This window comes from Malania oleifera, chromosome 11 (genome assembly GCF_029873635.1).
Source record: "Malania oleifera isolate guangnan ecotype guangnan chromosome 11, ASM2987363v1, whole genome shotgun sequence".
Taxonomy (NCBI): domain Eukaryota; kingdom Viridiplantae; phylum Streptophyta; class Magnoliopsida; order Santalales; family Ximeniaceae; genus Malania; species Malania oleifera.
Window position 1 is genome coordinate 8,378,132 of NC_080427.1, and position 14,143 is coordinate 8,392,274.

The window sequence follows — 14,143 nt, forward strand, 5'->3', positions numbered from 1 at the left end:
CTCAAGTATTTTTCAAGAAATAGGTAAGGGGATTCGTTTACATCAGTTATTTTTGAAATCTAAACTAGTAGAACTATAGGTTATGATACTATGTACGATACGACTACTAATTTGGAAAAATTGACCGAGTGGAATTGTCGGTTTTTTGGTTTTTCGATTTCGGTAAAAACTAGGGTTTTGGGGTATGGCCTCCATTTTTCCTAAAACTCATTTTTTTTGTATTAAACCTAAAGTAGGAGGTGCTTGAAACCCTTGGTTTTTTTTATTTAAATTGTGTTTTTTTGAACCATACGCTATGCTAATGCGTTTTAAACCAAATGGTTGTGACATGAGATGTTAAATAGAAATATACTGAATTAAGAAATATGATTATGAGATATGAGAACTGGAGTTCCAAATTGTTATCAGAAAATGTAGAAAAGAGATGTCATTTAAATACCAAGAGATATATGTAACAAGGTTAAACTAAGAGCTGTGTGTTCCGGTTTATACCAATGAATGAAAGAATGAACGAATGAATGAATGAATGAATTGTGAAAAATACTAAAACTACTTAAATGCTATATGAATGAAAACAGGTTATTGTCCTTTCAATATAAATTGTATATATGATATATGAACCACTTGAGAAAGCTTGTTACCAAGAAAGCATGGTACCATTGTGAGCATAAGAGATACAATGTAATCACAGTTATTCTTAAGTTTGGGTATCGAACTAGTCAGCTTGGTAAGAAGGGTCACTAGTTGATCATGGACCAGGGTGGTGTAGGCCAAGTCGAACTGGAGAGAGTAGTGTGACTAGCCTGGTGCCCCCAAGTTTAGATCAAAGCATTATAGACACATAACCAGTACCATGGGAGAAGTAAATGGTGTTGATATGATTTTTCATAACTGAGATGAGGTCATATGGCATATACATGATTTAAAAATAAAATGGGCAAAGTTACAGCTTTGAGTACCGAGCTGAGGGATCGTATAGTGTATGGGCTTGTACCCTAGCCTAACCTCGGGGACCTGCACTTGCAATGAGTTGAATTATCTTATGCAGGATTTATATATATATCTTCTATATTACAAATTTGTGAATGATTTAAAAGTGTAATTGATTTCTACTAGAATAAACTTATGTAGTCACGCACTGATGTAATATGGTTTACCTTACTGAGAAGTGTCTTACCCCAATATGCAAATCTTATTTCGGGTCCTACAGGAAATCGGTCTTAGACTTCTAGAGGGATTCTAGAGCAAAGTGTTTTTGTTAGTTTATGTAAGTTTTTGTGTGTGTGTGTGTGTGTGTGTGTGTGTGTGTGTGTGTGTATATTACACATTTGTGAATGATTTAAATGTGTAATTGATTTCTACTGGAATAAACTCATGTAGTTACGCACTGATGTAATATGATCTACCTTACTGAGAAGTGTCTCACCCCAATATGCAAATCTTATTTCAGGTCCTATAGGAAATCGGTCTTAGACTTCTAGAGGGATTCTAGAGCGAAGTGTTTTTGTTAGTTTATGTAAGTTTTTGTATATATACTGGACTTTGGCCAGGATGTCCTTTGGGGTTTGTAATAGCAGGTAATGTTTTTAGTATGTATGGATGTATGTGAGGAAACAGTTAGAAACTCTAGAAAATTTTATTAAATGATGTATTTTTATGTTTTCCATTGTATATGAATGTGAAGTTCAGTATGAGACACCCGATTTCCCTTATTTGGGCAGGTAGTATATGTATGGTATTAGAGATATGCATGTTATGTATGCATAGTAGCATTCGGGGCCCACCTAGAGGGTCAGGGCGTTACAGTTGGTATCAGAGCAAATGGACAGCTAATGTCTCCCAATCCTTGGGAACTCTCGTTTATGAATGATTGTGGTGCAGTAGGACCCTCCGTCCGAGGGCTTGCTGGTTTGGGACAGCTAATGTCCCCCACTCGCAGTAAGTGCTCTGATAGGTACACGTTGTTGCCACGGGCGCAAGGCTCATAAGGAAAGTGACAACGCTCGAAAGAGGGGATGTTACAGTTGGCATCAGAGCATTTACCAGCCAGAAGTGTGATGAAGTTCACATTACTTGGTTATGGAAATATTCAGAGCTTAGGTTGTTAGGTTCTGCAGACTAGGTTGGATAACTTTACCAGAGTATAGGATGGGGATAGGACTTTCGAGTTTTGTTTTATAGACCTGGAGATAGAAATTCCATTGACAGACTTCTTTGTTTTTTTGGATCAGTCAACTGGTTCGGAAAATAACGGCAATCCGTTGACGATTTCATTTCCAAGTGGAGGGGCGAAACTTGAGCTAGAATGAGAGTAACAAGTTAGTAGAGTATATCATTATTAGGAACGTTAATTTATTGAAATGAGTCTTATAGTATTGTAGTTGTAGCAGATATGTAGGGTACATAGATTCTAAGAAAATTTCTCAATTTTTTCTTCAGGATGGAGTCCAGGGATAATACTGCTAACGTCGAAGGCAGTAGTAGCGAAGGAGCTAGTTATGAGGCTGACAGTGACTCCACAGTAGTATTGCGGGACTTCGCTCAACAACTTATGGCTGAAGTTGTGCGAACCTCTAGGGGGCAGGACTGTTCCACAGTTGAGCTGGGATGTTCTATTGACCAGTTCACCCAACTAAAGCCTCCTACCTTCGCAGGGAGAGCAGAACCGATCCAAGTAGAGAATTGGTTTCGAGAGATCGAGAAGATCTTGGTTGTTCTACATTGTAAGGAATAGCAGAAGGTGGCTTATAGGTGGTGGGAATTGGTAAGGATGCTGGAGGAGCATTGACCAGTACTAGTGGTGATGACATGGGGTGGTTTCAGAGAGGTGTTCTTTGAGAGGTACTTTCCAGCCACTATTAGGAAAGCAAAGATGGAGGAGTTTATGATTCTAACTTAGGGGCAGCTAACAGTTCAGCAGTATGCCACTCGATTCATGGAGTTAGCACATTTTACTCCTTTTGTGATATCGAATGAGGCGAGGAAGGCCTGAAAATTTGAGAGGGGTCTGAAGAAGGAGATCTGGAAGCAGATGGAAATTTTGCAAATTCAAGACTTTGCTACTCTAGTTGATAAAGCCACAATGGTAGAGGAGAGCTTGCAGGAGGACATAGTGGTACATATCCTGAAGAAGAGGCCAGCACCTCCCAGTTCTTATTCAGGTGTGAGGCAGGGTACTTGGAAGAAATATAGTGGTAGCGAAGGCCAAACACAAGAGACTGGTTGTGGTACATCTCAGGGTACCACATTTTCCTTAACTTGTATTACTTGTGGCAAGGTGCATGCAGGGAAGTGCTTGTTAGGTTCAAGTATTTGCTTTCAGTGTTGTAAACCAGGGCACTTGGTGTGTGATTTTGACATGCTAAGGTGCAATGCACCCCTACAGCAGCCATATAGAGGAGGTACTCAGGCACCACGTGATGGATTCCAGAGGGGTACAGCCCAGGCAAGGGTGTATTCCCTAACTCCAGGCGACGCAGAGAATGCCGGAGAAGTGGTGATAGGTAATATTTATATGCTTTTGAATAAAGTTGTAGTACTTTTGATTCAAGAGTGATGCATTCCTTTATTTCTTGGGGATTCGTCAAACTATATGGATTAGAGGTACAACCGTTAGACGATGAACTAGTAGTGGCTACACTATCTAGGTTTGTAGTCGTATGTAGTAAGGTGATTCAGGATTTTACAGTAGAGATTCAGGTGAGAGCATTACCAGTCAGCCTAATTGTGTTTAATATGCATGGCTTCGATATCATCTTGGGGATGGACTAGCTATCGGCTAGTTATGCCAGCATCGATTGCCACAGGAGAGAGGTAGTATTCAGGCCTCCCAGGGAGTAGGAATTCAAGTTCATAGGGTCGTGTGTGCGTTATGCACCATGGATCCTCTCAACTATTCAAGCTAGGAGGTTACTTCAGGAGGGATGTTAGGGGTACCTTGTGTGTGTGAAAGAAATGCAGAAAGAAGAACTTAAGTTGGAGAAGATTCCTGTAGTGAGGGAGTTTCCAGATAAGTTTCCAGAGGACTTGCCGGGATTGCCTCCTGATCGTGAGGTGGAGTTCGCCATAGAGTTGACTCTAGGCACGACACCAATTTCTAATGCTACATATCGTATGGCTCTCGTAGAATTGAGGGAATTGAAGGAGCAACTATAGGAGCTACTAGATAAGGGTTACATCCGACCAAGTGTTTCACCCTAGGGAGCACCAGTACTGTTCGTGAAGAAGAAGGTTGGGTCAATGAGGATGTGCATTAACTATAGAGAGATTAATAAGGTGACAGTGAAGAATAAAGACTTGTTACCTATAATTAACGATCTATTTGACTAGCTATAGGGCATATAGATCTTCTCTAAGATCGATCTACGATCTGGGTATCATCACCTGAAGGTGAAATCGAAGGACGTATCAAAGATAACTTTTCGAACTTGGTATGACCATTATGAATTTTCGATTATGCCATTCGTCTTGACAAATGCTCCTACTGCATTCATGAACCTGATGAACAGGGTGTTCCACGAGTATTTGGATTTGTTCGTGGGTGTTCATCGATGACATTCTGGACTATTCAAGGAGCCCAACAGAGCATGAGACTCAGGGAGAAGAAGTTACTCGCTAATTGAAGAAATGTGAGTTCTAGCTAAAACAGGTTGCATTTCAAGGGCATGTAGTGTCCAAGGAAGGAATATCAGTGGATTCGAGCAAGGTAGAGGTGGTAGTTGACTAGGCAAGATCGAGGAACGTCCATGAGGTTTGGAGTTTCTTGGGTCTGGCCGGGTATTATTGTCAGTTCGTCGAGGACTTTTCTAAACTGCCAGGTCCTCTGACGCAGTTTACAAGGAAGAATAGTAGATTTGAGTGGACTAGGAAGTGTGAACAGAGTTTTCAGGAGCTGAAGCAAAGTTTAGTTACTGCTTCAGTATTGACCATTCCGCCGGGGGATGATGGCTATGTGATTTACAGTGATGTATCCTAGAAGGGACTTGGGTGTGTCTTGATGCAATAGGGAAATGTTATTGCTTATGCTTTTTTCCAACTCAAGGAGTACGAGAAGAACTACCCTACGCATGATTTGGAACTAGCAGCTGTTGTTTTTGCATTAAAGATCTAGCGGCACTATCTATATGGTGAAAGGTGTGAAATATTTACGGATCATAAGAGCCTCAAATACTTCTTCACCCAAAAAGAGTTGAATATAAGGCAACGTAGATGGCTTGAGCTAATTAAAGACTACGACTACACCATTAGTTACCACCCAGGAAAAGCTAATGTCGTAGCTGATGCATTGAGTTAGAAGTCAGTGGATGCGTCGATCTCTGTAGTTGTTATGCAGCCTTAGATCATAATAGATTTGGAGAGGTTAGGAGTAGAATGGGTGGACGAGGATCCACAGCCATTCATTGCCAATTTAGTTATTCAGCCAACTTTGCAGTAGAGAATCCAAGCTACTCAGAAGGAAAATGTAGAGTTGACAGAGGTTATGGAAGGGGTTCAGAATGGTTTAAAGTCGGATTTCAATATCTCAAGTGATGGGGTATTGAGATTCCAAACCAAGATTTTTGTACCAATTGACACCGATATTAAGCGAGTCATTCTAGAGGAGGCACATCGTTTGCTCTACACAGTACATCCAAGGAGTACAAAGATGTATAGGGATCTGAGAGAATTTTTTGGGTGGTCTAACATGAAAAGAGAGATCACCTATTTTGTAGAGCAGTGCCTGATATGCCAGCAGGTTAAAGTAGAGCACCAGAGGCCAATAGGACCACTTCAGCCACTTGACATTCCCAAGTGGAAATGGGAGCATATCTCGATGGATTTGTCTCGGGGTTACCTATAAGGGTGCATGGACAAAATGCCATCTAGGTTGTAGTGGATCGGCTAATGAAGTCTGCACACTTTATTCCTATCAGAGTAAGTTATTCCATGAATAGGCTAGAAGAGCTATATGTGCAGGAGATTGTACGACTCCATGACATCCCGGTTTCTATTATTTTAGATCAAGGCCCACAATTTACTTCTTGTTTCTAGAAGATTTTGTAGGATGCCTTGGGATCACAGCTCACATTCAGTACATCGTTTCACCCGCAAATGGATGGACAATCTGAGAGAACTATTCAGACGCTAGAGGATATGCTGTGGGCTTGTGTACTGAATTTTGGGGATAGTTGGATTCGGTATCTACTGCTCGTAGAATTTGCATATAATAATAGTTATCAGGCCAGTATAGAGAAGGCACCATATGAGGCTTTATATGGTCGCCAGTTTCAATCTTTGTTGTATTGGGACGAGGTAGGCGAGCAGCAGATTTTGGGACCGGAACTGATTCAATAGATCTCTGCAAAGGTCGAGCTTATTAGGGAAAGAATCAGAGCAGCACAAAGTCTGCAGAAGAGTTATGCATATACTCATCATTGGGAGCTAGAGTTCGAGGTAGGGGATATCCTAAAGACCGCCCTAATGAAAGGGGCGATGAGGTTTGGGAAAAAAGGAAAGTTAAGCGCTCGGTACATTGGGCCATTTGAGATCCTAGTAAGGATAGGTCCAGTTGCTTTTATCGAGTGGTGTTACCCCTAGTACTATCTAGAGTTCATGACATGTTTCACGTGTCAGTTCTGAGGAAGTATGTGTTAGACCCTTCGCACGTGCTGAGTTATGAACCTCTGGAGATTGGTGATGCATCAGCATACGAGGAGGTACCAGTTCAAATTCTTGATCAGAAGGTACAGAAGCTACGTACTAAGAAGATACCATTAATGAAAGTGTTGTGGTGTAACCACGCAGTAGAAGAGGCCTCATGGGAGTTAGAGTCAGAGATATGTCAGAAGTATCCTTAGTTATTTGGAGATGTTCAGAGCTAGATAGGTAAGTAGAATGGTAAGTAAGTCATTTGTGTATATGTTTAATAGAGTAGGTTTGTTCAGGTTTAGAGTATGTATGGTCTCCGAGAGAGTTTTGTATAGATATTTTAATCTCCTGAGACATTGTGTGTAACCACGGTATTCCTTCACCATAAGAGAGGGCAGGTAATAAATTTGGGACGGGGCTGCTATATGGGTAGCCGCCGGCTCTTTCTAGAGTTAGAGTAGTGGTAGTTCAGATGATGTGAAAGAAAACAGTTAGCAAATTTTGAGGACAAAATTTTTATAAGGAGGGAAGATTGTAGAGACCCGAACCCATAAAATAAGGAAAATAAATGAGAAAAGGAAAAAGGGGTCTTTCAATAGGCTTCGTCGACGAACTCCATGTTCTCGTTAATGAAGGTCCTTTAGAAGTTCATCAATAAAATTCAAAGTTCCGTCAACAAAGAGATCCATAACGTCCAGAAAATATCAGGCTTTGGGTTCATCGATGAGGTCCTTCCTTTGTCGACGAACAACCTTATGTGGCTTGTCTACGAAGTCGTCATTTCATCGATGAATTTGACCAGTCAAAAGGTCTATAAATAGGATATTTTGTTTGCTTCTTCATTAAGAAACTTAGTTCCTCTCTTTCTCTCTCTAGAATCTATGCCCAACATCTCTCTTTCTTCTATCTTTCACCATTTGTTGGTCATTTCAAAGATCGGAAGTTACCGCGAGGATTAGGGAACGAATACCTACAAGTTTAGCAGAGTAGATTCTTGATCTTGGTTTTCGAGCATCTCGGGTGTTTTTTCAAGAAATAGGTAAGGGGATTTGTTTACATAAGTTATTTTTGAAATCTAAGCCGATAAATCTATAGGTTATGATATGTACGATATAACTGCTTATTTGGAAAATTTCACCAAATGGAATTGCCGATTTTTTGGCTTTACGGTTTTGGTAAAAACTAGCGTTTTGGGGTATGACCTCCATTTTTCCTAAAACTTATTTCTTTGTATTAAACCTAAAGTAGGAGGTGCTTGAAACCCTTGTTTTTTTATTATTTAAATTGTGTTTTTCGAACCATACACTATGCTAATGCTTTGTAAACCAAATGGTTGTGGCATGAGATGTTAAATGGAAATACACTAAATTGAGAAATATGATTATGAGATATAGGAAATGAAGTTCCAAATTGTTATCAGAAAATGTAGAAAAGAGATGTCGATTAAATACCGAGAGATGTATGTATCAAGGTTAAACCGAGAGTGTGTGTGCCGGTTTATACCAATGAATGAAAGAATGAATTAATGAATTGTGAAAAATACTGGAACTGCTTAAATGCTTTATAAATGAAAATAGGTTACTGTCCTTTCGATATAAATTGCATATATGATATATGAACCACTTAAGAAAGCTTGTTACCAAGAAAACACAGTACCATTGTTAGCATGAGAGATACAGTGCAACCACACGTTATTCTTGAGTGTGGGTATTGAACTAATCGACTTGGTAATAAGCAAGTCTAGATCAGAGTATTATAAATGCACAACCAGTACCATGAGGGAAGTAAATGGAGTTGATATGATGTTTCAAAGCTGAGATGAGTTCATTAGGCATATACGTGATTTAAAAATAAAATAGGCAAAGTTACAGCTTTGAGTACTGAGCCGAGGGATCGTACAATATATGGGCCTGTACCCTACCCCAACCTCGGGGACTTTCGCTTGTAATGAGTCAAATTATATTATGCCGTATTTATATGTATATCTTCTATATTACAGATTTGTGAATGATTTAAATGTGTAATTGATTTCTACTGGAATAAACTCATGTAGTCACGCACTGATCTAATATGATCTACCTTACTGAGAAGTCTCTCACCCCAACATACAAATCTTATTTCAAATCCTACAGGAAACCGGTCCTAGACTTCTAAAGGGATTCTAGAGCATAGTGTTTTTGTTAGTTTATGTAAGTTTTTGCATATATACTGGGCTTTGGCTAGGATGTCCATTGGGGTTTATAATAATAGGTTATGTTTTTAGTATGTATGGATGTATGTGAGGAATCAATTAGAAACTCTGGTCAAATTTATTAGATGATGTATGTTTATGTTTTTCGCTATATATGAATGTGAAGTTCAGTATGAGACACCCGATTTCCCTTATTTGGGCGGGTAGTATATGTATGGTATCAAAGATATGCATGACATGTATGTATAGTAGCACTCTGGGCCCACCTAGAGGGTCCGGGTGTTACATGTCTATCTTTTCTCTCTCTTTCTCTCTCTCTCTCTCTCTCTCTCCCATTCTCTCTTTTTTAAAAAAAAAATAATAATTGTTGAAGTTAATCTTGCCTATTTGAGTTGTGTTTTAATTTAAATCTTGGAAATTTTAATTTATGTTTGGTTATTATTAAAGTTCAGTTTTTAATTTGTGTTTTGTTAAGTTCTTGATTGTGTTAAAATTTTAGTTTTGGTTACGTTAGTGGTGGATTGAAAATTTTTAAGGTTAAATGCTTCAGTTACGTAGTAAAGTTATCGTCTTTAGGCTTTTTGTCCGAAGTTTCAAACGTGGGATTTATTTCTTGCCTAAATGATTAAACGTAGGATTGTGTTTGGTATTTAATTTTGTCATCGTCTATTTCATTGTGTCTATTTCCCATTTCTTGTCGTTAATTTAGTGCGTGTTAGGTTCATAAATTAAATTTCACGTTGTTTTAATTTCATCACAAAATCTCAAAAATTCTAGGAATCCGAATCTGAACCATGTTCAGTAACCTTTTTACACAAAATTTGGAATTAAACTGCATTCCCTGAGGAGACGATCTTGCCCTTGGGCTAATTATTACATGACTGAACTCCTATACTTGGGATGACTTCCGAGTTACTCATTTTTAGAGTGAGTCAATTTTTTGGCGCTATTACCGGGGAATGCGAGATTTAGTTTCAAACTAGTGTTTTCCCTTTTATTTTGCTTTTCTTTATGAAAAAGAAAAAGAATAAAAAGTTTTGAAAAATAAAATAAAATAAAATAAAATATGGGTGCTCCTGTACCATGCACGCTTATGGATTTTTTGCAGACCACACGAATCACTACACCGTCTTACACTGCTTTACCTAATGATGCATTTAATTTTCCAATTAAGCATGGGAGGATGTCAATGATACCTCAATTCCACGGGACGGAATCAGAGTGTCGTTATCGGCACCTAGCGGATTTTGAGTTGACTTGCAATACTATTATTACTACAGCTGGAATTGATGAATTTATGAAATTTCTTTTATTTCCTTCCTCTTTGAAGGATAAGGCGGAGATGTGGTTTAATTCTTTGAGACCTCACTCTATCTCTAATTGGGCAGATATGGAACGTGAATTTCTACATAAGTTTTGTCCCTCACAGAGAATTCAATTTTTGCAAGAACAAATCATTCAGTTTATGTAAAAGGGTGACGAGAATTTTCAATCTTGCTGGGAGAGGTTCAAGGATATGATAAATATTTGTCTACATCAAGGGTTTGAATCATAGAGGTTAGTCAATTATTTCTATACAGCTCTTACTCCTGATTGCAAACAATTTATCCAGACTATGTGCACTGGAGAACTCCTCAACAAGGAACCGGATCAGGCACTATCATTCTTTGATTACATAGCTAAAAATTCCAAACACTAGAATACACAATATGATTGGGCACCAATGGCAGTACAACCTCTCAGCGCAATTGGTGGTGGAGGTAAATATGAAGTCAAAGAGGAGAATGATCCCCGGGCTCTTATTGCTACACTGGAAATGATGGTAGAAGAATTAGAAAAGGAGAGTAGTTCCAATCAGATGCAATCAGCAAATTGGGTTAACAACACTCCAAATCAGCCATTCTCAAACACCAACAGTCCAAGATGGAGGAATCACCTGAATTTCTCATGGGAGAATGATCAATTTGATCCATCTTTTTCACAGTTTCATCAACCTCCTCATTCTTATGCACTTCCTTCGTAGCTGACATATTATTCAATTGCTCCTTTGCATTAGCATCAACCACAGTAGATCTATCAGAGCTACGCACTTCCATAATTTCAATATAATGAAGCTCCAATTTCACCAACGACATCTTTTGAGGATAGCATGGCACAAATGGCTAATACACTTTAGGAATTTATGCAGATTAACACTCAGATCATGAATGAATTGCGGAGTGCCATCAACGAGTTAAACACCAATTTGACTAAGATGAGCATGACATTGAATACCCTGGGAAAAGAGGAATTTCCGACACAACCTCAATCTGATCCTCAAGTATGCCAGCAACAACGTCAATAGGTACATGATGTCTTAAGGGATTCTCTTGAGACAGAGAAGGTCATTAGTACTTTGAGAAGTGAAGAAGAAGTTCCCTTACCTGAGATACCCATCGACAGACAAACAGTTGCCCTAACACCTGAAGTTACAACTGAGATAGATGAAACTAAAGAAACGTCGGAGGAAGGGAGCCCGGAATTGAAGGAGCTGTCATCCTAGCCAGATATTCAAGTGCAAGTTAAAATCATGGAACCGTCATTACCTACTGTAGTGAATGTCAAGGATTGCCATGCCAAAGCAAATCTCTGCAACGGTAAGGTAATTGGTGCACCAGATGAAGAATTTAAGCAAAATGGTGAGAGTTCAACTTTCAAGAAACCAGGTAAAAATTTTAATGTTGATGTTTCCAAAAAACTAAAGGTAACTGTTTCGACAACTTTTCCTCAAAAACCTGTTCTTAAAGAAGTAAATTTACTGTCAAACATACTGAATAAAGATCCTTTCTTGTTAAAACAAGAAAGTCAATCTGCACATGTATCATCTGGTATTTTGAAGAGCATTAATTCATTTTAGGCTAACTTTCGTGTAGGTAATAAGATTGATTCATTGTGGTGGCTCAAATTTGGAGACCCCCCAATTCAATTTATTAAATTGCATCCACCAGATGAGATTCCTCCAGAGCCGCCGCCAAACAGACTGTGATGTTTTTCTTTCCTTTCTTTTCATTTTGTTTTACCTTATTTTATTTTTAGTTAATTTTCAGGTACATTTTTCCTTAGTTTTAGTTTTTCTTTTTCCTTACTTATCCACCCAAGTATGTCTCTACTTCCCTCTTTATCATCTCTCATGTCTCCTTTATGCTATCACATTGAAGACAATGTTTCACTTTAGTTGGGAGGGGGGGAGAATGACAAAACATATTGAGAATTTTTTTTTTTGTTTTTTAATATGGATGATTAAGCCATGATTAACACTGACTTATACCCTTTACATACTTGCATATAACCTAGGAGTTACACACTTAAGCTATATAGTGGGTTGTTTATATGTAGTTTCTCTTTATATGGCTAATCTAGGAATTGTAACTCTATGTAGGTTGACTAGTAGTTCATTCGTGGTAATCTGCCAATATAAACTCTTGTATTTAAATGATATATCATGAGGCTTAAAATACACGTTCACGTAACTTGTAGCACTTAGGGTTCCTTGTGAGCACTAAGAGAGCGTCTGTGGCGACTTTGACACCTTGTGAGGTACTGTTAAGCCATTTATCGTTCTTTTTAGTTTTTGACGTCAACTCAAAGTTCATGAAACTCAACTTTTCCTCTTTTTTTTTTTCTGGATATTCTTTGTACACTAATCTCAGTTTTTGACTTGCTAGCCTAGAGGTGACATCTAGTGGGGAGATAGAAACCTAGATCTTGTAGCCTACTCAAGATGTGAAGGCTGAGCCACCCCTAGAAATAGACTTAGTTCATGGACTACTGGTCGAGCTTACTTCACATGGGTGGTATGAAGACAACAAAAGAAGTGTAATGATTGTCCTAATTGACCATGAAAAGAAAGAAATTGAAGAATGAGCAGAAAAAAAAAAGAAAAAAGTTAATAGAAATGCACTAGAATAGGGTTAAAGATTAATATCTGCTCCACACAACTACAATAAAAAGTCAGGGACACGACACATGTTCTCTACATATGAAGACTCTTCAACCGCTTAATGCCTCAGAATTATTCATGTCTGGTTTGTGAATAAATTGATCTAGGGTGGTCTTGGCTGGATATCGTGAGTAGGTGAGAAGATGCTAAGGTGAAGGACTCGACACCTCACAAATAGGTTGGATCCTTTTCAAACTAGTCCACTCCATACATTTAGCGTTTGTTCCTTGCAATATATGGGATGTTTAATCATGACACTCCTCCTCACATATGACGAGTGAACCCATCCTTTTTGAGTGTTTTGGAGGGTATACCAGTTAGGCCAAGTCAAAACGACCATTCTGTAGGTGTCCACTGGTATCCTGGGTGTAACGAGTCATACACATTACATATGCTTCAAGATTTCACCTATTTATACTCGAATTTATATGGTTACATTAACTCTGAATTGTAGTTGCTAGTTGAATCTATGTTAAAATAATGTTCTTAATGGTTATATAATGATGAAACTTGCATGAGTGACTTGCTTCAGAGTTGCATGAATTGTGTATGAATGAGCCAGTGTGTAGTCTGGTGATAAACCTGTATAGGAAATGGTATATTTTTGTTGCATGTGCATTCATTTAATATTCACTAAAATTGGTGTTTGTGGGTATTGCCTTGGATTGCATTCACATTATTTGCTATAGACTAGCAAAACGTTAGTTGGGGGGGTGTGATTATGCATCAAAGTAGCGTAATTAGGTGTTTAAATTCATGCATTAAAGACTATAATTTTAATTAAATGCCTGATTATGTCCTATATTTTAACATTAAGCTCCATTTATAACATTTGGGTTTTATTCGATAATTTACAGATTTTTGGTACTTAATTATTGCAAGATAATTTTTGAAAATTAAAATGTACGTGGGCTCCATGCACATGAACCCGTGTCATGCAATGCAAATGAGAAACCGCTACAATGGGTCGTGTACGTGGGTGAACCATGCATGTATTAACCATGCGTGAAGTGAAGAGGCATGCGTGCAACTTGAATGAGGCCGTGTCATCAAACTCGTGTCTGAGTGGCTGTGTGTGTGCGTGAAAGGAAGTTGTGAAGAATCCATGCACGTGAATGCAAGAAAATTGAAGCCATGCAAAAGAAAAAAAATAAAAATATATAGTGGTCGTGTGCGTGTGTGAGTGGTAGCGGATAGGCTTCATACACGTGAAGTCGTGTGTGAAGCAAGCCTATGAGCATGAAGAGGCCTGGAGGGCTTCCACAAAAGAAGGAAAAAAAAGAAAAAAAAAGAAAAGGAGAGGCTTAGTGGGTCGATGTGACCCACCCATGCAGCAAACCCACGTG